Here is a 25,181-nt window from a genome sequence, read left to right as displayed (position 1 = left end):
GCCAGACGAGCACATCCCGACCCCCAGAGGTGCCCGTGTATCCTGGATGGGGACCCGCCGTGGCTCTTGCCTGCACAGATGGCTTCCTGCTTTCTGAGCTCTGACGGCTTCTGTGTCCCTCCCCTTGCAGCCTAACGTGGCTGTGGCTGTGATGGGCCACATCTCAATCTCGTAGGACACAAAGACCCCCGTGGGTCCTATCCAGGGCAGCCCTGGCGCAGGGCCCTGTGTCAAAGTCCAGCTGAGCCGTGGGTCTGTGGGGGTCACCGGGTTGGGTGGGGTGGGGCTTGTCATGTGCTCTCATCCTTGTTGATGTGCACTGAGGCCATCTCGGAGACCACCTGGGTGCAGACGGCTTCCTTTCACTCCAGAGAACCTCCCCTGAGCTCGTCTTTCAGCGTCGGCTTCGGCCACCAGTAGGTTCATCTGCACAGCTTCCTACGAATTGCTTCCAGCGACTTTTGCATGTGTGGGTGGCTTCACGGAGACAGCCCCTTTCTCTCCTGTTCCTTTTTATTTTTCCCTACCATGGAGGACGAGGACCTGTCATTGCATTTGGAGCCCACTCTAATCCAGGATGATCTCAGCTCAAGATCCTCAACTTAATTACATCTGCATGTGTGAGTGGCTTCCCGGAGACACCCCTTTAGTCTCCTGTTCCTTTTTCTTTTTCCCTGCCATGGAGGACGAGGACACGCACGCACGGGAACTCAAGTTTAACCCCATGAGTATTTTATGCATGGGGCATTTTCAGCCCAGGTGTACGAAAATGGTCTCACTAAGGGGACTGCTCGGATGACCCATCCAGTGAGGGTGGCATTGCCTGTGTGGCAGTTCAAAGAATCGGAGACAAGCTCTAGAGAGAGAGGACACACACAGGTGCACGCATCTCACACACACACACGTGCACACGCGGGCACGCACACACAGGTGCACACGGCCATCACACCGGCCGTGTGAGAGGTGTTGCTTATATTGAAACGGTCTTCAGCCCAGAAGGTCACTGGTGGCAATAATGGTCTCATTAGACACGCCATCCATCATTCAAATAATCACAATTTAGAGCCCGCGTTTCATGCCGGGCTGGTTTAATCATTAGCAGCAGTTTGTAAACGGCCTCATTCACCTGGGATTCGGGGATATTGCATGATTTAGCAGGTGACCCCTGACCTCTGCGGGGGGTGGGGGGCGGAGAGCCTGCCTTGGAGGCAAAAGTGGAACAATGAGGCTGACTCACTCAGGGACAATTATTATGCTTAACAGCCTCACTGTCATCTTAGAAGGAAAAGGAGCCAAAAAAGAAAAAAAAAAATCCATAGGATGCTGAGCATTCCTTCCAGATCCTTCAGCATTCCTTCCAGATCCCACTTTAGAAGAAGGCAGTGGGGTTGGTTTAAACGCACCCAGCGTGCTCCCGAAGATAATGTTTTTGTTTCCGTAGATGCGGTGGCAGCTTTCTGGCGATTTCTAGGCAATGTACAGGAGGAAAGAAAGAAGGAAGGGGAGGGCACGGAGAAGCTCCGGAAGGCTGGATGCTTGGGGAAGGAGGTCAGGAGGCAGGACCGGCCGGCCGCCCTCCAGACGTCCAGATGTCCAGACGTCCAGCCAGCCAGAGACCGGTCTGCACCTGTCACAGGTGAGCAGCATTTGTTAGTGACATCTGCACAGGCATCAGTTGGGTAAAGGATGTTCCCGTGTTGTACGTGAGCGAGTTAGAGAAAACGCCACACTTTGAGACGAATTAAGAGTCCGTTTATTTAGCTGGCAGCCAAGAGACGGCTAACGCTCAAAGTTCTCTCGGCCCCGAAGAAGGGGCTAGATTTTTTTTTATACTTTGGTTTAGAAAGGGGAGGGGGGTCTAGTGAAAACCATTTTACAGAAATAAAGTAGGCAAAAAAGTTAAAAGGATAAATGGTTACAGGAAAGTAAACAGTTCCAGATGCAGGGGCTTTAAGACTATTACAAGGTGAAAGACGTGGGGCTTTGGGCATTATCAATCAGACGAATTCCTGGGAACTGCGGATATAGCTTGCCACAGTATCTTATCGGTTAATTGCATTCTTGGATGTGCTGGGAGTCAGCTTGCACGAGTCAAGTCCTTGAGGAAGGGGCTGCCAGTGAAAGAGCCAAGATGGAGTCTGTCTGGTTCTCTTAGCTAAGGGTGAGTCCATTCAGGTGGAAACAAGGCTAGGTGATTGAAGGAAAAGGGAGAGTCTAAAAACAGGGTTAGTAAAAACGAGGTTGGGCATTACAGGTGAAACCCCGTCTGCCTGTGCTAACAAATGCTGCTCACCTGTGACAGGTGCAGACCGGTCTCCGGCTGGCTGGACGTCCGCAGGGCGGCCGGCCGGTCCTGCCTCCTGGCCTCCTTCCCGAAGCATCCAGCCTTCCAGAGCACAGGCAGACGGGTACAGGATGGTCCCCAGGCCCTCATTCACTTGGAGGCAACAGGAGAAAATCCTCTCCCATTTCTGCAGCCGTCCGCGTTTCTGCGCACAGAGACGGTTAAATGCTTGTCATTTAACTTGTCATTCTGTCCGTAACGCAGTGTTCTATTTTTATTTCCATCGGTGCAAAGCTCATCACTCTCCGTCCCCTCCTGCCTGGGATGCTTGCAGCCCCCTTCCTGAGACGGTGGCGATCCCCCAGTACCAGATTTTTGGTGATCCCAGGGGGGCCACGGGGTGTGCCTGGCATCTCTTTTTCTTGTGATCATTTAAAATTCATCCTCGCTCCAAAGAAGATTATCTGTGTAGCAGTGTTGCCTCCGTGAGCCGTCCTGATTTTTTTTTTCCGGTATTTCAAAGGGAGGTTAGGGGATCGGGTTATTTTTGGTGAGAACAGCGGGAAACCAAGCCCTGACTTCTGGAGTCCCTGTGGTGCAGGAGAGGGATCTCTGAGGACCATGGTGGGAAAATAACTCATCCCTCCTTTGGTCATCTTTGGAGATGAGCTGAAACCAGGAGGGGCTCTAGTCACTTATCTATCTGTTTCTTAAATTTTATTTTATTTATTTATTTTTTTTGAGACAGAGTCTTGCTCTGTCACCCAGGCTGGAGTGCAGTGGTGCGATCTCGGCTCACTGTAACCTCCGCCTCCCGGGTTCAAGCGATTCTCCTGCCTCAGCCTCCTGAGTAGCTGGGACTACAGGCACCCGCCACCATGCCTAGCTAATTTTTTGTATTTTTAGTAGAGACAGGGTTTCACCATGTTGGCCAGGCTGGTCTTGAACTCCTGACCTCATGATCTGCCTGCCTCGGCCTCCCAAAGTGCTGGGATAACAGGCGTGAGCCACTGCAGCCAGTTGATTGTGAATTTCTTTTTTGAGACGGACTCTCGCTCTGTCACCTAGGCTGGAGTGCAGTGGCGCGATCTCAGCTCACTGCAAGCTCCACCTCCCGGGTTCACGCCATTCTCCTGCCTCGGCCTCCCGAGTAGCTGGGACTACAGGTGCCCACCACCACGCCCGGCTAATTTTTTGTATTTGTATTTTTAGTAGAGATGGGGTTTCACCGTGTTAGCCAGCATGGTCTCTATCTCCTGACCTCAAGTGATCCACCTGCCTCAGCCTCCCAAAGTGCTGGGATTGTGAATTTTTTTTAATGTGAACTCTTGGCCGGGCACAGTGGCTCATGCCTATTAATCCCTGCACTTTGGGAGACCAAGGTGGGTGGATCACTTAAGGTCAGGAGTTCAAGACCAGCCTGACCAATACGGAGAAACCCGGTCTCTACTAAAAATACAAAAACTAGCTGGGCATGGTGGTGGGTACCTGTACTCCCAGCTACTTGGGAGGCTGAGGCAGGAGAATGGCGTTAACCCGGGAGGCGGAGGCTGCAGTGAGCCAAAATCGCACCACTGCACTCCAGCCTGGGTGACAGAGCAAGACTCCATCTCAAAACGAAAAACGAAAAATAAATAAAGTGAACTCTTGACAGAAGAATAAAATACACACAGAAAAGTATTCCAGTGATAACTGCAAAGCTCTGTGAATTTTTACAACCCCTCAAACCCACCCAGGTCAGGAAATTAAAGCTCATCAGCTCTTCTGGGCCACTCCCCTCCCGGGATCACTCAGCCTTCTATATTTTATTTTATTTTATTTATGTATTTATGTATTTATTTATTTAGAGACAGAGTCTCGGTCTGTCACCCAGTCTGGGCTGCAGTGGCGCAATCTTGGCTCACTGCAACCTCCGCCTCCCGGGTTCATGCCATTCTCCTGCCTCAGCCTCCCGCGTAGCTGGGACTACAGGCGTCCGCCACCACGCCTGGCTAACTTTTATATTTTTTTTCGTAGAGATAGGGTTTCACCATGTTGGTCAGGCTGGCCTCGAACTCCTGAACTTGTGATCCGCCCGCCTCAGTCTTCCAAAGTGCTGGGATGACAGGTGTGAGCCACCGCACCCGGCCTCACTCAGCCCTTTAACAGGTTAGGTGAGTTTGGCCTGTTGGAGAACTTCTAATAAACGTTAAGTACCCGTCTTTACAGGTAGCTTCTTTCTACGCGAAACATGTTTTGAGATTTGTTGGTGTGGTCGTAACATGTTCCTTCTCATGCATGTGGATTTCCATCTGTTTTTCATAGAGATGAGGTCTCACTGTATTTTCCAAACAGAAAAGAAAAAAAAGGCAATTTTAATGTGTATCCAACAGATGACCACCATTGATTTGTACCCTATATGAGTCTGCTGGGGCCTCCATAGCAAAGTCCCCCAGCCCGGGTGGCTTAGAAACAACAGACATTGATTCTCCCACAGTCCTGCAGGTTGGAAGTCTGAGATCCAGGTATGGGCAGGGCTAGTTCCTCCTGAGGCCGCTCTCCTGGGCTTGGAGACGCCGTCTTCTCCCTGTGTCCTCACAGGGTCGTCCCTCTGTGTGTGTCTGTGTCCTCACCTCCTCCTCTTATAAGGACCCCGGTCCTATTGGATCAGGGCCCACCGTAGTGACCTCATTTTACCTTAATCACGTCTTTAAAAGCGGTCTGTCTCCAACAATCCTATTTCCAAATAAGGTCACATTCTGAGGTCCTGGGGGTTTGGGCGTTCATGGACGAATTTGTGGGGAAAACTCCATTCAGTGTGTCCCATACCCCACTGTGCTCAGGGGTCCAGCTACATGAGGGTGCCTTCGATGAAATTCCTCTGAGGTCATTCCTGCTGCTTCTACTTGGAGGTTCCCTGAGGAGTGTAGGTTTTGGGAACAGCTTTGGGAACAGCTTCAGGCCAGTAGCAGCCTGAGGGGGTCACCCCGGGAGGGAGAAAGAATTCTGGGAGATAAAAGGGAAGGGGGAGCTGGGCGCGGTGGCTCACGCCTGTAATCCCAGCAATTTGGGAGGCCAAGGCGGGTGCATCACGAGGTCAGGAGATCAAGACCAGCCTGGCCAACATGGTGAAACCCCGTCTCTACTAAAAATACAAAAATTAGCCAGGCATGGTGGCAGGCGCCTGTAGTCCCAGCTACTTGGGAGGCTGAGGCGGGAGAATGGTGTGAACCCGGGAGGCGGAGGCTGCAGTGAGCCGAGATCGCGCCCCTGCACTCCAGCCTGGGCGACAGAGTGAGACTCCATCTAAAATAAAAAATAAAACTAAAAATAAAAAGTGGGGGGGGAAGGGGACAGGCACGTGGGTGTAAGAGTTAAAGAAAGAGGAAAGACACTTAAAATTCAGCTTAACAGTTAACGACAGATTTACTTTAGAGAAAATAAAGCTGAGATGGGCTTCTGACCGATTTTTCTCTTACAGACTAAGAATATATATTGGTTTTAGGGTGAGGCGGCTTATCCCAAGCTTGGAATGTTTCTGTGTGGGGGAGAAGTTTATGGCAGGGTTGGAATTGTCTGTGGGCAGAGGGCAGGTCATCTTGGTGCTGATATTTTTCCAGCCGGAGGGGGGTTATCTTGGGTCTGGCATCCTCCTGGCAGCGGGAGGGGGATTATCTTGGGTCTGGCATCATCCTGGCAGCCAGAGTGGGTTTATCTGGGTCTGGCATCGTCCTGGCAGCTGGAGAGGGTTTACCTTGGGGCTGGCCTGTCTTCTGGTCGGTGAGGAGTTTGGAATGTTTCTGGTCGGAGATGTTATTGGTGGTTTATGGTCTTGCTGACCTTTGCCATGAGGCCAACATCCTTTGAATTTAGGTGGTTTTTGATTAAGGTGAATTTTAATGTCAGTGGGGAGGAGATTCTTGGGGGAGGGAGGTGGGCAAAGGGTTCAACTTTAAAATCCGATGTGGGGAGGGTGTGGCTGAGCTTATTCGGCAGAGAAATTGTAACTCACGGGGTCTCGAAGGAGGAGGAATACGTCTTCAGTGGCACAGCAGCCCCATGCATCCAATCCAGGGGGCATCGGGAAGCCGTGGGGGCGGGGGTTCTGCCCCTGAAGGACCTTCCTAGGGCTCTGCTAGGGGGAGCTATGAGATCAGCCTGTGGAGGAGGATGTGTAGACACCTGCTGAGAATGGGGATTCAGTGTGAGGTTGGGGTCTGGCTCTCACTGACATGGAATTCACCTGTGAGCTTAACCGAACTCTTTTACAATAGATTAAGTAGAAAATAGAGGTAGCATTAAGTAGAATTAAATTCTGGAAATAGGATTAAACGGAATTAAATTCAAGGAAGAGCATTAAATAGAATTTAATTCTAGAAATAGCGTTAAATAGAAGCCAGTCTCCTTTAATACATTTATTTATTTTTATTAGAAATATGGGCTCTGTCGCCCAGGCTGGAGTACCGTGGTGCAGTCTTAGCTCACTGCAGCCTCGTACTCCTGGGCTCAACTGATCCTGCTGCCTCAGCCTCCCAAGTACCTGGGATCACAGGTGCACGCCACCACTCCTGACTAATTAAAACAAATTTTTTGTTTTTAGTAGAGATGAGGTCTTGCTATGTTGGCCAGGCTGGCCTTGAACATCTGGCCTCAAGTGATCTTCCCACCTCAGTTTCCTAAAGTTCTAGGATTACCAGCGTGAACCTCTTCACCAACCCAGAAAGCCACTCTGGAAAGGTAGAAAACAAAGAAAATTGGGCAAGTCATGGTGGTTCACGCCTGTAATCGCAGCACTTTGGGAGGCCGAGGCAGGTGGATTGCCTGAGGTCAGGAGTTCGACACCAGCCTGGCCAACATGGCGAAACCCCGTCTCTTCTAAAAATACAAAAAATTAGCCAGGTGTGGTGATGGGCGCCTGTCATCCTGAGGGAACAGAGAGACCCTCTCATATTGTTTTATTTTGTTTTATACTCAGTACCTGTTTTAAGAAGAAACAACAAGGAAGTAAAACCAAAGACGGGCACCCCGGTGCCAGGCCCGAAACCAAGCCTGGGCCTGCCTGGCCTAAACCCAGTAGTTAAAAATCAATTCATAACTTGGAAACCGATGTTATTCATAGATTCCAGACGTTGTATAGAAGAACACCGTGAAACTCCCTGCCCTGTTCTGTTTCTTTCTGACCACAGGTGCATGCAGCCCGTCACATACCCCCTTGCCTGCTCAAATCAATCATGACCCTTTCATGTGAAATCTTTAGTGTAGTGAACCCTTACAGGGGACAGAAATTGTGCATTCGGAGAGCTCAGATTTTAAGGCAGTAGCTTGCTGATGCTCCCAGCTGAATAAAGCCCTTCCTTCTACAACTCGGTGTCTGAGAGGTTTTGTCTGTGTCTTGTCCTGCTACAATCCCAGCTACTCAAGAGGCTGAGGTGGGAGAATCACTTCAACCTGAGAGGTGGAGGTTGCAGTGAGCCGAGACGGCACCGTTGCACTCCAGCCTGGGTGACAAGAGAAAAATGCTGTCTCAAAAAAGGCGGGACAATTAGAAGTGGGCAGGGGGCTTCCAGGTCATAGGTAGGTACAACATAAATAGTTGCATTCTTTTGAGTTCCTTTTTTATTTTGTTTTGAGACGGAGTCTTGCTTTGTCACCCAGGCTGGAGAGCAGTGGCGTGATCTCGGCTCACTGCAAGCTCCACCTCCCGGGTTCAAGCGATTCTCCTGCCTCAGCCTCCTGAGTAGCTGGGATTACAGGCACCTGCCACCACACCCGGCTAATTTTTGTATTTTTAGTAGAGACGGGGTTTCGCCATATTGGCCAGGCTGGTCTCGAACTCCTGACCTCAGGTGACCCTCCCACCTCACCCTGTCAAAGTGCTGGGATTACAGGTGTGAGCCACTGCACCTGACGATGTTTTGAGTTTGTGACAAGCCTTTTCCAAACGAGACAATCAGATATACATTTATCTCGGTGAGCACAGGGATGCCTTTCAGTGCTGTGTGTCCTTCGTCCATACGGAAATTCCTTCTGAGGGAGGTATGTAGCTTGTTTTCTCTCTTTCTTTCTTTTTTTTTTTTTTTTTTTTCCAATCTTAGGAGCTATCTTTTCTAGGAATAGGATGGAAGGCAGGGAAAAGTCAAGCTTTGGCTTACTCACTTATACGTTGTATTATTATTATTATTATTTGAGAGAGTCTTGCTCTCTGTCGCCCAGGCTGGACTGCAGTGGCGCGATCTCAGCTCACTGCAACCTCCACTTCCCGTGTTCAAGCGATTCTCCTGCCTCAGCCTCTTGAGTAGCTGAGATTACAGGAGCTCACCGCCACAGCCAGCTAATTTTTTGTATTTAGTAAAGATGGGGTTTTGCCATGTTGGCCAGGCTGGTCTCGAACTCCTGACCTCAGATGATCCACCCGCCTCGGCCTCCCAAAGGGCTGGGATTACAGGCGTGAGCCACCATGCCCCGCCCCAGTTTTATTATTTAAATCTTATGAAACCAAAAAGAGATGCACATTACAGCTGAGCCAGGAAGAGGTGCAAAGAGAGCGAGAATGTCGCCTTTTTGGGGAGTTGAACACACAAAAAAACCCTGTCCCATTCATGTTCTCAAGACAAATATAACTAATTTCTCATGTGTTGGGGACTGGACGTGAATTTGCAAAAATGACTGAGGTCTGACCCTGATCCTTCCTAGAAACTGGGAGGTGAAGCATTCTTTTCTTTCTTCTCTTTGAAGATCACATTTCAAAGAGGTGGTTCCCAGGTCCTGGAGGAGACATTCCGGCCGCCCGACAGGCAAAAGGCTCATTCATCCATTTAAGACACTTACATGCATTTGAAAAGAATGGAAAAAGGAACTCTGCAAGACAAGGAGGGCTGGGGGAAATCTCTTCCCTCTTCCTTTATTTCCAGCGGGGAAGGAGCAAGCATCTGACTGTCAGGGTGTGTTTGTCCTCAGGGAAGCAGCCGTCGGAATGTCAGGATCTGGGTTTCAGCCCACAGGTTGATTCCTTTTCTGTGCGGTTTCATTTGTAGCCAGGACACCGACGTGCTTCTGTTACAGGACAGGAGTCCCGATCCAGACCCCAAGAGACGGTTCTTGGATCTCACGCAAGAGAATTCAGCGCGAGTCCACGGTGCAAAGTGAGAGCAAGTTTATTAAGAAAGTAGAGAAGCCGGGCGCAGTGACTCACTCCTGTCATCCCGGCGCTTTGGGAGGCCGAGGCGGACGGATCACTGGAGGTCAGGAGTTCGAGACCAGCCTGGCCAACACGGTGAAACCCCGTCTCTATTAAAAATACAAACATTAGCCGGGCGTGGTGGTGGGCACCTGTAATCCCAGCTACTCGGGGGGCTGAGGAAGGAGAATCACTTGAACCCAGGAGGCGGAGGTTGCAGTGAGCTGAGATCGCGCCACTGCACTCCAGCCTGGTGACAGAGCGAGACTCCGTCTCAAAAAAAAAAAAAAAAAAAAAAAAGAAAGAAAGAAACAGAAAGTAGACGAATAAAAGAATGCCTACTCCATAGACAGAGCAGCCGGGAGGCCTGCTGATTGCCCATTTTTATGGTTATTTCTTGATGAAATGCTAAACAAGGGGTGGATCATTCATACCTCCTGTTTTTGTTGGTTGGTTGTTTTTTTGAGACAGAGTCTTGCTCTGTCCCCCAGGCTGGAGTGCAGTGGCGCGATCTCGGCTCACCGCAACCTCTGCCTCCCGGGTTCAAGCGATTCTCCTGCCTCAGCCTCCTGAGTAGCTGGGACTACAGGTGCCCGCCACCATGCCTGGCTAAATTTTTGTATTTTTAGTAGAGACGGGGTTTCACCGTGTTAGCCAGGCTGCTCTCAATCTCCTGACCGCGTGATCTGCCCGCCTCGGCCTCCCAAAGTGCTGGGATGACAGGCGTGAGCCACCGTGCCCAGCCCAAAGATGCCTTTTAAGAAACAAGATATTTGGGAGGCTGAAGAGGGTGGATGGCCTGAGGTCAGGAGTTCGAGACCAGCCAAAGATGCCTTTTAGACAAGCTATTTGGGAGGCTGAAGAGGGTGGATGACCTGAGGTCAGGAGTTCGAGACCAGCCTGGGATGACAGGCATGAGCCACGGCACCCGGCCCAAAGATGCCTTTTAAGAAACAAGATATTTGGGAGGCTGAAGAGGGTGGATGGCCTGAGGTCAGGAGTTCGAGACCAGCCAAAGATGCCTTTTAAACAAGATATTTGGGAGGCTGAAGAGGGTGGATGACCTGAGGTCAGGAGTTCGAGACCAGCCTGGGATGACAGGCGTGAACCACCGTGCCCGGCCCAAAGATGCCTTTTAAGAAACAAGATATTTGGGAGGCTGAAGAGGGTGGATGGCCCGAGGTCAGGAGTTCGAGACCAGCCAAAGATGCCTTTTAAGAAACAAGGTATTTGGGAGGCTGAAGAGGGTGGATGACCTGAGGTCAGGAGTTCGAGACCAGCCTGGGATGATAGGCGTGAGCCACTGCGCCCGGCCTCATGCCTCCTGTTTTTAGGACATACAGGGTAACTTCCTGCGTGGCTATGACATCTGTAAACGGTCCTGGTGCTGGTGGGAGTGTCTTTTAGCAGCAAATGAATTACAATTAGTGTAAGGTACAATTAGTGCGGTGAGGACAACCTGAGGTCACTTTCGTTACCATCTTGGTTTTGGCGGGATTTGGCCGGCTTCTTCACTGCAAGCTGTTTTATCAGCAACTCTTTATGACCTGTGTCTTGTGCCAACCTCCTCTCTCATCCTGTAGGTTAGAATGCCTTAACCTGGGGAGGCCGAGGCAGGTGGATCACCTGAGGTTGGGAGTTCGAGATCAGCCTGACCAACATGGCGAAACCCCGTCTGTACTAAAAATACAAAATTAGCAGGACGTGGTGGCTCATGCCTGTAATCCCAGCACTTTCGGAGGCCAAGGCGGGTGGATCACCTGAGGTCGGGAGTTCGAGACCAGCCTGACCAACATGGAGAAACCCCGTCTCTACTAAAAATACAAAATTAGCCAGGCGTGGTGGCGCATGCCTGTAATCGCAGAACTTTCGGAGGCCAAGGCGGGCAGATCACCTGAGGTCGGGAGTTCGAGACCAGCCTGACCAACATGGAGAAACCCCGTCTGTACTAAAAATACAAAATTAGCGGGACGTGGTGGCACCTGCCTGTCATCCCAGCACTTTGGGAGGCCAAAGCAGGTGGATCACCTGAGGTCGGGAGTTCGAGACCAGCCTGGCCAACATAGAGAAACCCCGTCTCTACTAAAAATACAAAATTAGCCAGGCGTGGAGGTGCACGCCTGTAATCCCAGAACTTTGGGAGGCAAAGGTGGGTGGATCACGAGGTCAGGAGTTCAAGACCAGCCTGACCAACATGGAGAAACCCCGTCTCTACTAAAAATACAAAATTAGCCAGGCATGGAGGCGCATGCCTGTAATCCCAGAACTTTGGGAGGCCAAGGTGGGTGGATCACGAGGTCAGGAGTTCAAGACCAGCCTGACCAACATGGAGAAACCCCGTCTCTACTAAAAATACAAAATTAGCCAGGCGTGGAGGTGCATGCCTGTAATCCCAGAACTTTGGGAGGCCAAGGTGGGTGGATCACGAGGTCAGGAGTTCGAGACCAGCCTGGCCAGCATGGTGAAACCCCGTCTGTAATAAAAATACAAAAATTAGCCAGGCGTGGTGGCACGTGCCTGTCATCCCAGCTACTCAGGAGGCCGAGGCAGGAGAATTGCTTGAACCCGGGAGGTGGAGGCTGCAGTGGAGCCGAGATTGCACCACTGCACTCCAGCCTGGGTGATAGAGCGAGACTCTGTCTTAAAAAAAAGAAAAAAAAAACCCCTTAACCTTCTGAGAATGCAGCCCAGAAGGTCTCAGCCTCATTTTACCCAGCCCCTGTTGAAAGTGGAGTTGCTTTATTTCCAACACCTCTGACACTGCTGTCTGGGAATCTTCCGAATGATTAGAGAGTTACAGAAAGTGAAGGCGCCTTGATCGGGAGAAGCTGGTGCCCTCTCTCTCACGGCGTCTGTGGGACAATTGTCCGGGAAGAGGGCGGCTCTGGGCACTCCGGGGGGCTGGAGGTGGGAGCTTCGCATCCTGGAGGTGGCTGTGTGTTTTGGAGACTCATTGTACCACATAAAACACCCTTAAATATCCTTGCCTTCCCCTGCTATTTTGTATAATAATAATATAATTATATTTTATAATTAATAAAATATTATTTTATAATTAATAAAATATTATTTTATAATTAATAAAATATTATTTTATAATTAATAAAATATTGTTTTATAATTAATAAAATATTGTTTTATAATAATTAATAAAAATATTGTTTTATAATAATTAATAAAATATTTTAATAAGTAATAAAATATTATTTTAATAATAAAATATTGTTTTAATAATTGATAAAATATTATTTTTAATAATTAATAAAATAATTCTATAAATGTGACGTATAACAAAATATTCTATAATAATAAAATAATTATATAATATAATTAATAAAATAATTTTATGATAAATTTTATACATAAATTTTATAATAAATAAATAATTTTATAATAAATATAATTTGTAACAAAAATTCCATAATAATTAATAAAATAATTATATAATAATATAATTAATAAAATAATTTTATAATAAATATAATTTGTAATAAAATTCTATAATTAATAAAATAATTATATAATATATTATGTGATATTACTACAATCATAATTATATTAATATATAATTATGTATATACATGTTTTTTGAGACGGAGTTTCGCTCTTGTTGCCCAGGTTGGAGTGCAGGGAAGCGATCTCAGCTCACCACAACCTCTGCTTCCCGGGTTCAAGCGATTCTCCTGCCTCAGCCTCTGGAGTAGCTGGGATGACAGGCATGCGCCATCACTCCCGGCTAATTTTGTATTTTTAGTAGAGATGGGGTTTCTCCATGTTGGTCAGGCTGGTCTCAAACTCCTGACCTCAGGTGATCCCCCTGCCTCAGCCTCCCAAAGTGCTGAGATTACAGGCGTGAGCCACTGCCTTTGGCCAATAGATAATAATAATAATCGCATATTATTAATTAATATATTATAATTAATATATACATAATATAATTACATAATTTACTATGTTAATATATAATAGAAAAGATTATATGATTAATATATAATTATATTATTAATATATTATATTAATATATTTATTATATTTTATATAACATTTACATTATATTATTATATAACATTTATGTATTATAATATAGTATTTAATATATAATGATGATATATAATATTTAATACATAATAATATATATTTATATATTATAATATATATTATACATTATAATATGGTATATATTTTATAATATAGTAGTAATAATATATTCCCTGCGAAGTATAATAATAATTATTATTATTATTAAGAGACAGGGTCTTGCTCTATTGCCCAGGCTGGAGTGCAGTGGCAGGATCATAGCTCACTGCAGCCTCAACCTCTCGGGCTCAAGCAATCCTCCCATTTTAGCCTCCTGAGTCACTGGGACTACCGGTGTACACCACCATGCCCAGCTAATTTTTTAATTTTTTGCATAGAAGGCGAGTCTCACTATGTTGCCCAGCCGGTCGGGAACCCCTAGGCTCAAGCACCCTTCCCAGCTTCCAAAGTGCTGTGGTGACAGGTGTGAGCCACCATGCCCGGCCAGGTTGGACAAGTACTAACATACTGTTCATAACATAAGCTGTATGCCGGATGCATACAGCCGGCCTATAGTTTCTGCAAATCCAGAAAAGCTTACTGCAACTGCAGAAAGAAAAAAAAAAGAGAGAAAGAGAGAGAGAGGGAGGGAGGGAGGGAGGGAGGGAGGAAGGAAGGAAGGAAGGAAGGAAAGAAGGAAGGAAGGAAGGAGAGGGAGGGAGGAAGGAAGGAAGGAGAGGGAGGAAGGAAGGAGAGGGAGGGAAGGAAGGAAGGAGGGAAGGGAGGAAGGAAGGAAGGAAGGAAGGGAGGAAGTAAGGAAGGGAGGAAGGAAGGAAGGAGAGGGAGGGAGGAAGGAAGGAAAGGGAGGAAGGAAGGAAGGAGAGGGAGGGAGGAAGGAAGGAAAGGGAGGAAGGAAGGAAGGAGAGGGAGGGAGGAAGGAAGGAAGGAGAGGGAGGGAGGAAGGAAGGAAGGAGAGGGAGGGAGGAAGGAAGGAGAGGGAGGAAGGAAGGAGAGGGAGGAAAGAAGGAGAGGGAGGGAGGAAGGAAGGAAGGAGACGGAGGGAGGAAGGAAGGAGACGGAGGAAGGAAGGAGAGGGAGGGAAGGAAGGAAGGAGGGAAGGGAGGGAGGAAGGAAGGAGACGGAGGAAGGAAGGAGAGGGAGGGACGGAAGGAAGGAGGGAAGGGAGGAAGGAAGGAAGAAAGGGAGGAAGGAAAGAAAGAAGGAAGGAAGATTCTAATTCAAATCAGTTGCTTAAGAGGGAGAGATCAGGAAATTCCCAACTAAAGTGCTGGGGTGACAGGTGTGAGCCACCATGCCCGACCAGGTTCCCCAGCTGTTTGGACAAGTAGTAACAAGCAGCTAACTGCAAATGCAAAAAGAAAGAAGAAGGAAAGAAAGAAAGAGAGAAAGAAGGAAGAAAGGAAAGAAAGAAGAAAAGAAAAAACCAATTCTAATTCAAATCAGTTGCTTAAGAGGAGAGATCAGGAAGAAAGAAAGAAGAACAGAAGGAAAGAGAAAGAAAAAGAAAAGAGAGAAGAAAGACACAGAAGAAAGAGAGAAGGAAGGAAGGGAAAGAAGGAAAGAAGGAAGGAAAAAGAAAGGGAAAAAGAAAGAAAAGAAAAACTAATTCAAATCAGTTGCTTAAGAGGGAGAGATCAGGAAGAAAGAAAGAAGGAAAGAGAAAGAAAGAAAAAGAAGAAAGAAAGAAAGAAAAACAAATCCTAACTCAAATCAGTTGCTTAAGAGGGAGAAATAAGGCAATTTCCCACCAGGAGGATGCCATCTAGATCGGACGGCGTTGTTGGTCCATCCCTGACTCTGAAGTCACTAACAAAACTCCCAGGCTTTGTGCAAAGGAGAACCTCTAAGCCCCTGGGAATGGCGTTCTCTCGCTCTCCACCATGAGTCTGGCTGGCTCGCCTCCTTGTAGAATGAGGTGGCCGCAAGTTTGGCGGCCTCTGGAGAAACGGCGGTGCATTTCTTGACGTAAGAAGTAATGTAGAGGGTGGGGGAGTGTCTGTTCCATGATAATTTCTGAATAGTGCTTTTCTCCGGAGCCATACATCATTGTCAAGTCAGAAGATTACACGTACCGTTTCCTTTGTGAACCAGGGACTCGGGGTGGGTGCAGATGTCCCCAAATGCAAATCCGCCTGGTAGATAGAGTGAGATAGATATGAATGTAGAAACCACGGGTCTCCTTCCCCCACAACCCACCTTTGTTGTTTGTTTGTTTTAGGTGATTCAGGGACAAAACTTTCCTGAAACAACAAGGCTCAAATTATATCATAATTACAGACATCCGTCGGCAAGCCCGCGTTTTATTTCAAGGCCGGGAGCTGAAATGATCGTGTTCAGTCACGCACACCATCTATGATAAGGTAGGTCTGGGTGGGAAGGGAGGTGCAAAATACATGCGATCATTCATTGAGATGAAAATAAAGTCAGTTGAGCTCTCTCCCCCAGGAGGGAACAGGAAGGCAAACGTTTATCTGGCTGAAAACACAGGCAAAAAAATTTAGACAATGTATATAGCTGCAACCAGATTTGGAGACAGAGGCCAAGCACCTGAATCGTTGCCCCAACTTTCCAGTTTTAACCTGATACTCGGTATGTCATGTTATTTTGTTTTACTATTATTTTATTTTATGTTTTTAATTTATTTTTTTCAGACGGAGTCTCGCTCTGTCACCCAGGCCGGAGTGCAATGGCGCGATCTCAGCTCACTGCAACCTCCACCTCCCGGGTTCAAGCGATTCTCCTGCCTCAGCCTCCCGAGCAGCTGGGACTACAGGTTCCCCCCACCACGCCTGGCTAATGTTTGTATTTTTAGTAGAGACGGGATTTCACCCCGTTGGCCAGGATGGTCTCGAACTCCTGACCTCGTGATCCACCCACTTCAGCCTCCCAAAGTGCTGGGATGACAGGCGTGAGCCACCGCGCCCAGCCCTATTTTTTTCTTTTTTGAGACGGAGTCTCGCTCTGTCGCCCAGGCTGGAGTGCAGTGGCACGATCTCGGCTCACTGCAAGCTCCGCCTCCCAGGTTCACGCCATTCTCCTGCCTCAGCCTCCCGAGTAGCTGGGACTACAGACGCCCGCCAGCACGCCCGGCTAATTTTTTTTTTTTTGTATTTTTAGTAGAGAAGGGGTTTCACCGTGTTACCCAGGATGGTATTGATCTCCCGACCTCGTGATCCACCCGCCTCGGCCTCCCAAAGTGCTGGGATGACAGGCGTGAGCCACCGCGCCCAGCCCTATTTTTTTCTTTTTTGAGACAGTCTCGCTTTGTCGTACAGGCTGGAGTGCAGGGGTGCAATCAGGGTTCACTGCAGCCTCGAACTCCCAGGCTCAAGCGATCTTCCTGCCTCAGCCTCCCAAGTAGCTGGAACCACAGGTCCGCACCACCACGCCCCGCTATTTTTTGTGTTTTTTGTAGGGACGGGGTTGCACCATGTTGCTCAGGCTGGTCTCGAATTCCTGTGCTCAAGCGATCCGCCATCCTGGGCCTCCCAAAGTGCTGGGGTTACAGGCATGCGGCCCCACGCCGGCCCAGTCTTTCCCTCTCCCACTGCTTCCCAGGGCTTCGCCTGTCTGATCCCTGCCTGGGCACTGGCGCAAGGTCGCCTGCGAGCGCCAGGCCTTCCTGCCCGGTGGGAGACCGGAGGGCCCGCTCTCCGGCTCGATCTGGTTCCCGGGTCAGCCAGCAGCCGCGCCTCTTCCTCCCGGACCCGGGACCCGCCCCTTGGCCGGGGCCGCGGCCGCAGCGCCCCCGGAGGGGCCGCCCTGCGCATGCTCGCGGGAGGTGGGTGACCCGGGCGCGCGCTGCCCGAGGCCGGGGGGCGGTGGGGACAGCACAGGCGGGGCGGCTGAGCCGAGACCTTCCCACCCCGCCCCACGCCTGGTTGGGGACCTGACGCACCGTCGTGAGTGCGGCGGGTGCAGGTGTCCCTGGGGGCCGGGGGCAGACACTGGTGCGGGACGACCTGCTCTCGAGGGGGTCCGCAGGCCACACCCACAGAAACTGGGGCGCCTCCAGTCACCGCCGCGGTCCGCCCCGCCCGAGGCTTTGACCCCCTGAATCAGCGTCGGGGCAGGGATCCGCGTGGGGTGGAAGAGGCTGGGAAACTGGGGAGTCCCGGGCCTCCTCTGGAGCCGCCCGCCCTTGGCTGGCTGGTCCTTCTCTTCCTCCGCTCCCGCCGGGCTGGGCCCTGGGCCGCCCTCACTCCCTGCCCTCTGCAGCCTCCCTTGCGTTTGTCATTCACTCTGCCAGGCTCTCCTTCTGCCTCCGCATGCCCAACGATCCGGAGAAAAACACGGACCATGACATCAAAAGGCCTTGGCAAAGGAAACGTGATTATTGTGATACAAGATTCTGCACCTCAAAGGGGATCCCTGTAGTGAGTTTTGGAAAACGTACAAAGCCTGGCTTACAGTATGCCTGTTATCTGTGGCGTTTCATCTGGGGAACTTACTTTTCCTTGATAGGGTAAACTATTCTCATCCAGAGTATGTCCCTCAGTCTGTAAAAGTCCATGGTGCCCTACATCTATTAGGGGAGTGAGGAAGGGCAGTGGGCATTGGATCTGCTTCTTTGAAAGCCCCCACCTGTGTTTAGCTTCTCTGTTAGAGGCCTTTGAACCAGAGCAACTCCATTTTGAGTAGGCGCTTGGTACAATGAGGCTGAGACCTACTGGGCTGTGTTCCCAGGCGGTTGAGGCATTCTAAGTCACAGGATGAGATGAGAGGTCGGCACAAGCAGTAAAGAAGCCGCGGCCAAAACCCACCAAAACCAAGATGGGGATGCGAATGACCTCTGGTCGTCCTCACTGCTACACTCCCACCAGCGCCAAGACAGCTTACAAATGCCGTGGCAACGCCAGAATGTTACCCTATATGGTCTAAAAAGGGGAGGCATGAATAATCCACCCCTTCTTTAGCATATAATCAATAAATAACCATAAAAATGAGCAACCAGCAGCCCTCGGGGCTGCTCTATGGAGTAGCCGTTGTTTTATTTCTTTACTTTTTTTTTTTTTTGAGAGGGAGTCTTGCTCTTGCTCAGGCTGGAGTGCAGTGGCGTGATCTCGGCTCACTGCAATCTCCTTCTCCTGGGTTCAAGCGATTCTCCTGCCTCAGCTTTCGAGTGGCTGGGACTTCAGGTGCCCACCACCATGCCGGCTTTTTTTTTTTGTACTTTTAATAGAGACGGGGTTTCACCACGATGGCCAGGGTGGTCTCGAACTCCTGTCCTCAGATGATCTGCCCGCCTTGGCCTCCCAAAGTGCTGGGATTATAGGCGTGAGCCACCGTGCCCAGCCCTATTCCTTTACTTTTTTTTTTTTGAGGTGGATTCTCACACCTGACCTCCAATATGTTTATTCATATTGCTGAGGCAGGGGATTGCTTGAGCCCAAGAGTTTGAGGTTGCAGTGAACCATGATCATAAGCTGTATTTCAGCGTGAGTGAGAGATTGAGAACTTGTCTCACAAAATAAAAGTTAAAAAGTCCTTATCTGGAGGTGAGAAAGCCAAATACAAAGGTCTTCTCAGTTGGTTCCCAGTCTTCCCAGTCCAGCAGCCTCAGCATCACCAGGGAGCTGGTTAGGCAAATTCTCGGCGGCCCCAACCTACTGAATTGGAGACCCTGAAGATGGGGCTATCTGAATTTTAACAAGGCCTCCAGGTTTGCATGCTCAAGACTGAGAACCACTGGCAAAAGCAAACAATTTGAATCTGAAGTCAGCCCACCTGCATTTGAATACAGGCCCTGCCGCTTAATAACTGTGATTTAGAGCAAGTTAGTTACTTAACAGCTAGGTTGACCAATTGTCCGAGTTTGCCTGGCACTGTCCTGATTTCAGCATTGAAAGTACTACATTATCGCTGTGGCTCACGCCTGTAATCCCAGCTTCTCAAGCTGTCCCTGTGGAATCCTCCATATCGGTACATTCATCCCTATCTAGCATCCCCTTCCTCCCTCGCCCGTCCTGCACCCTCAGAATTCATTCTCAGATCAGCTTCCCGGATTTTTGCCAATATCAATTAAAAAATTTTTTTAGCCAACCATGTACTGTGAGTAAGCCAATATCAATTAGCAAAATCTTTAGTTTCTTTTGGTGATTCAGTATCTTCCCCCTGGAGTTTTTTGATGATTCAGTACCCTCCTAGATTTGGCCCCTGGGGCCTGCGGGGTTGTGACTTGTCATTTAATTCTGGAGAAAATGAGGGGTAGGGCTTATAAGGAGACTCCTTCGGGGCAGGGTCATTACAGGGTGTGTTACATAGGGAAATGCTAGCTGCTGGCTAGCTCTCGCTCTTGAAAGGCTCTTCCTCCCTCAACTGAAATGGGGAAGGGGGAACCCCGGCCGACTGAGGTCCTGACATCTTTAGCACATGGCTTCTTAGGTCACCCAGGGCATCCAGGTTACCAGCTTGGGAAACAGGAGATGTAGGTTGGAGGAAGAGGCTACAGCCCATCCTGGAAATAACTGCCATCCGTCCCACCCATATGGTTAGGCTTTGTGTCCCCACCCAGATCTCATCTCGAATTACAATCCCCACGGGTTGAGGGATGGACCAGGTGGAGGTACTTGCATCATGGGGGCAGTTTCCCCCATGCTGTGCTCGTGAGAGTGAGTGAGTTCTCACGAGATCTGATGGTTTTAAAGCGTGGCAGTTCCTCTTTCTCATGCTTACGTCCTCGTAACTGTCCTGTGGAGAAGGTGTCTGCTTTCCCCTACCTGCATGGTTGTAAGTTTCCTGAAGCCTCCCCAGCCGTGTGGAACTGTGAGTCAATTAAACTTCTTTATAAGTTACCCAGTCTCGGTGTTTGTTTTTTTGAGATGGAGATTTGCTCTTGTTGCCCAGGTTGGAGTGCAATGGCGTGATCTCGGCTCTTTGCAACCTCTGCCTCTCGGGTTGAAGCTATTCTCCTGCCTCAGCCTCCCAAGTAGCTGGGATTACAGGCGTGAACCACCACACCCAGCTAGTTTTGTATTTTTAGTAGAGAGGGGGTTTCATTATGTTGGTCAGGCTGGTCTTGTGCTCCAAGCCTCAGGTGATCCGCCCACCTCGACCTCCCAAAGTGCTGGGATTACAGGCATGAGCCACCGCACCCAACCTTGGATGTTTCTTTATAGCAGTGTAGAAACAGACTCACCCGTCGCTGCAGGCCATACCTCAGCTGCATAGAACACCTAACTGCCCGCAAGGGAGTTCCTGCTACTAGGATCTTCAGGGTGACAAAGAGGAAGCTTTGGCTGGCAAGGGTGGTGGGGAGGGGAGGGGCTAGGTACCTAAGGCTTCCCTATCTTTCCACACAGCCTAATTTTCATAGCCTCTGGTCTCCACATTTCACTCTTTCCCAAATAAAGACCTTTTAAGGTGTGGGTCCCCTTGGTCATTCTGTAACCATTGGATCAAGTTTTCAGTTTTTTCTGCTCTCTCAGCTGCAAAATAACACATTTGAGTTTTGGTGTTTTTTTTTGTTTTGTTTTGTTTTTTTTTTGAGACAAAGTCTCACTCTGTCGCCCAGGCTGGAGTGCAGTGGTGTGATCTCAGCTCACTGTAACCTCTGCCTCCTGGATATAAGCGATTCTCCTGCCTCAGCCTCCCAAGTACCTGGGATTACAGGCACCCGCCACCACACCTGGCTAATTTCTGTATTTTTAGTAGAGACGGGGTTTTGCTATTTTGGCCAGGCACACTCGGGTTTTCTAACCATACCTTGAGCCAAGAATTTGGATTCTGAGCTTGTCTTTTCATTTAAGCTATGTGGCACTGTTAACATGACCGCCCTGCCCAGCAGATCTTGACTTCAGTGTAATCTTTATTCTCTTCTATGGCAGGAGCCATTAGGTCCCCCAAAGCCTTGCCTTTGATGGGTACTTTGTTCCCGGGGAGAATGGGATTAGCTGTCTTGTGAGGGCATGCCATGGGGCTGCTGGTGTCCTGTCCCTTAATACCGGCTGGATTTTCACTGTCCTCTGGCCACTTTCCAGCCTTCAAATTGCTCCCGTTTCCTTTGGGGCTTCTTGCTCTGTCCAGTGCTGGTCCTATTTTTGTGAGAATCAAGGTTCTTAGTTTTAACCAACAGAAACTAATTCTGGCAACTTGAAGCAGAAAGGGACTTTGTCAGAGGTACTGGCTAGTTCCTAGGAGCTCTGAAAGGGTCAGAAAATCAAATTGGGAAGAGGCCATGGGGCAAAGCTGGCCAGGTGAAGACCCCACAGCCTCTGCTGGCACAGAAGCTACAATTGGCACCACCGAAGTGGGACAGAAACTGCCACCTGTGCAAGCTATATGTAGTGGCTGTCGCTGTCACCATCAATTTTTGAGATGATGCTTCTTCCTGCCTGCCACTTTAATTCAAAGCGAAGGGCAGGTGCAGTGGCTCATGCCTGTAATGCCAGCACTTTGGGAGGCCAAGGCAAGAGGATCGCTTGAGGACAGGAGTTTGAGATCAGCCTGGGCAACAGGGTGAGACCCCGTCTAGCCAAAAAATACGAAAAAAATAGCTGGGCAGAAAGAAAATGGCTCATGTCTGTAATCCCAGCACTTCAGGAGGCCGAGGCGGGTGGATCACCTGAGGTCAGAAGTTTGAGATTAGCCTGGCCAACACGGTGAAACACTGTCTCTACTAAAAATACAAAAAATTAGGTGTGGTGGCACACGCCTGTAATCCCAGCTACTCAGGAGACTGAGGTAGGAGAATCGCTTGAACCCGGGAGGTGGAGGTTGTAGTGAGCTGAGATCTCACCATTGCACTCCCCGCTGGGTGACAGACCAAGACTAGTCTCAAAAAAAAAAAAAAAAAAAAAAAAATAGGGGCCACGTAGATGGAAGGACAAGAATAAAGAAACTGAGGCCGGGTATGGTGGCTCACGCCTGTAATTCCAGCACTTTGGGAGTCCGAGGTGGGTGGATCACCTGAGGTCGGGAGTTCGAGACCAGCCTGACCAACACGGAGAAACCCTGTCTCAACTAAAAATACAAAAATTAGCCAGGCATGGTTTTAACATAAACCATGTTACATCAAACATAACATATGTTTGATTTTAACATAAAAAAAAAGGGCTGCCTTCTGCTTGCAAAAGAAATGCACACAGGCTGCTGGCAGAGAGTTCTGGAAGATGATAAAGGAAAAAAATAAATTAATTCGAGAAAACTTTGAGACACCTAACAGCACAAATACCCTCAGTCTTTAGAGAACAGCTGGGGATACACATTCTAGCTCATTTCCCCATGGAATTTTTATTTTTATTTTTTGAGATGAGTCTCTCTCTGTTGCCGAGGCTGGAGTGCAATGGTGTGATCTCAGCTCACTGCAACCTCCGTCTCCCGGGTTCAAGCGATTCTCCTGCCTCAGCCTCCCAATAGCTGAGATTACAGGCATCTGCCACCAAGCCCCGCTAATTTTTGTATATTTACTAGAGACGGGGTTTCACCGTGTTGGCCAGGCTGGTCTCAAGCTCCTGACCTCAGGTGATCCGCCCGCCTCAGCCTCCCAAAGTGCTGGGATTATGGGTGTGAGCCACCGCGCCCGGCCTCTCTGTTCTTTTTATAAGCCGCTATGACCGGCCCTGAGAAGAGAGACCACACTCACAGGTTTAATAAATTGGGAATCCCAATTTATTCACACAATGTGCTTCTCTAGATAGAATTTTGTCCACTTAAATTGTGGCACAGGCATTTCTCTTGCCAGGAAAACTCTTTGGAAACAGCCCTTCTTCTTTCCTTCCTTCCTTCCTTCCCTTCCCTCCCTTCCTTCCCTCCCTCCCTTCCCTCCCTTCCTTCCTTCTCTCCCTCCCTTCCCTCCCTTCCTTCCTTCCTTCTCTTCCTTCCTTTCCTTTGTTCCTTTCCTTCCTTCCTTCCTTTCCTTCCTTCCTTCTCTTCCTTCCTTCCCTTCCTTCCCTCCCTCCCTTCCCTCCCTTCCTTCCTTTCCCTCCCTTCCCTCCCTTCCTTCCTTCCTTCTCTTCCTTCCTTTCCTTTGTTCCTTTCCTCCCTTCCTTCCCTCCCTTCCCTCCCTTCCTTCCTTCCTTCCCTTCTTTCCTTCTCTTCCTTCCTTTCCTTCCTTCCTTCTCTTCTTTCCTTCCCTCCCTTCCCTCCCCTGCCTCCCTTTCTTCCTTCCCTTTCTTTCCTTCCTTCCTTCCCTTTCTTTCCTTCCTTCCTTCTTTCTTTTTCCTTTTCCTTTTCTTTTTGAGATGTAGTCTCACTCTGTCAGCCAGGCTGGACTGCAGTGGCACGATCTCGGCTCACTGCAACCTCCACCTCCCAGGTTCAAGCGATTCTCCTGCCTCAGCCTCCTGAGTAGCTGGGACTACAGACGCCTGCCACCACACCTGGCTAATTTTTGTGTTTTTTTAGGTAGACATGAGGTTTCACCACATCGGCCAGGCTGGTCTCAAGCTCCTGACCTCAAGTGATCCGCCCGCCTCCACCTCCCAAAGTGCTGGGATGACAGGCGTGAGCCACCGCGCTTGTCCTGCTCTGTAAATTTTGTTTTGGGCCAGGCGTGGTGGCTCACACCTGCAATCCCAGCACTATGGGAGGCCGAGGCACAGGGGTCGCTGGAGGCCAGGAGTTTGAGTCCCCCAGCTTGGGTAACATAACGAGACCGTGTCTCTAAAAATGATAAAAGACAAATTAGTGGGCGTAGTGACACGGGTGCCTGTCGCCCCGGCTCCTGAAGAGGCTGAGGTGGGAGGATCACTTTAGCCCAGGAGTTGGAGGCTGTGGCGAGCTGTGATCTCACCACCGTGCTCCAGCCTGGGCGACAGAGCAAGATGCCATCTCAAAAATAATAAAAACAAGGCCGGGCGCGGTGGCTCACGCCTGTCATCCCAGCACTTTGGGGGGCCGAGGCTGGCGGATCGCTTGAGGTCAGGAGCTCGAGACCATCCTGGCTAACACGGTGAAACCCCATCTCTACTAAAAATACAAACTTAGCTGGGCATGGTGGTGCACGCCTGTCATCCCAGCCCTTTGGGAGGCCGAGGTGGGTGGATCATGAGGTCAGGAGCTCGAGACCAGCCTGACCAACATGGAGAAAGCCTGTCTCTACTAAAAATACAAACTTAGCTGGGCATGGTGGCTCACGCCTGTCATCCCAGCCGTTTGGGAGGCCGAGGTGGGTGGATCATGAGGTCAGGAGCTCGAGACCAGCCTGACCAACATGGAGAAACCCTGTCTCTACTAAAAATACAAAATTAGCTGGGTGTGGTGGTGGCAGGTGCCTGCAATCCCAGCTACTCGGGAGGCTGAGGCAGGAGAATCGCTTGAACCCGGGAGGCGGAGGTTGCAGTGAGCCGAGATCGCACCATTGCACTCCAGGCTGGGCAACAGAGCAAAAACTCTGTCTCAAAAATAATATAATAATAATAATAATAAAAACAACTGTTTTCATGCTGCAGACCCAGCACACAGGCCAGGACGTCAGGGTGTCGTGAGGGGCCGTCGGAGAACATCTAAGGGACGTCCCTGCATTCCTGGCTGGAGGTCCTGCACCAGCAGCCTCCGTGTGAGAAAACTTTCACTCTGCAAACTCTCAGAGCCCCCACCTGCTCCCGCCTCCCGTCTGTCCTGGTTCTTGGGACCCCGGAGCCTTCTCTGTCCAGACCTCCCAGGTCCTGACGGGAATCCGGATAAACTCGTTGGGGCGAAGGTGTTAACGGCAGGCCCCTGTCTAATGTATTTCGCCACCCAGATAAAATGAGTGTTTTCACA

General features: G+C 49.5%; 1 long non-coding RNA gene across 2 annotated transcripts; it reads left to right on the top strand.

Annotated features, from left to right (window-relative positions):
• The first annotated feature begins 502 nt into the window (after positions 1 to 502).
• LOC129527730 (uncharacterized) lies at positions 503 to 25,181 on the top strand. Of its 2 annotated transcripts, XR_008672785.2 has the most exons (5): positions 503 to 620; positions 1,442 to 1,636; positions 15,697 to 15,838; positions 16,130 to 20,243; positions 24,869 to 25,181. It is a non-coding gene; the product is annotated as an uncharacterized lncRNA (long non-coding RNA). The 2 variants fall into 2 exon arrangements; XR_008672784.2 differs by lacking the exon at positions 503 to 620 and having other exon boundaries at positions 1,345 to 1,636.

Source organism: Gorilla gorilla, chromosome 18, assembly GCF_029281585.2.
Source record: "Gorilla gorilla gorilla isolate KB3781 chromosome 18, NHGRI_mGorGor1-v2.1_pri, whole genome shotgun sequence".
Taxonomy (NCBI): domain Eukaryota; kingdom Metazoa; phylum Chordata; class Mammalia; order Primates; family Hominidae; genus Gorilla; species Gorilla gorilla.
The sequence above is the reverse complement of the archived record's forward strand: the minus strand, read 5'-3'. Positions and strand labels throughout refer to the sequence as shown.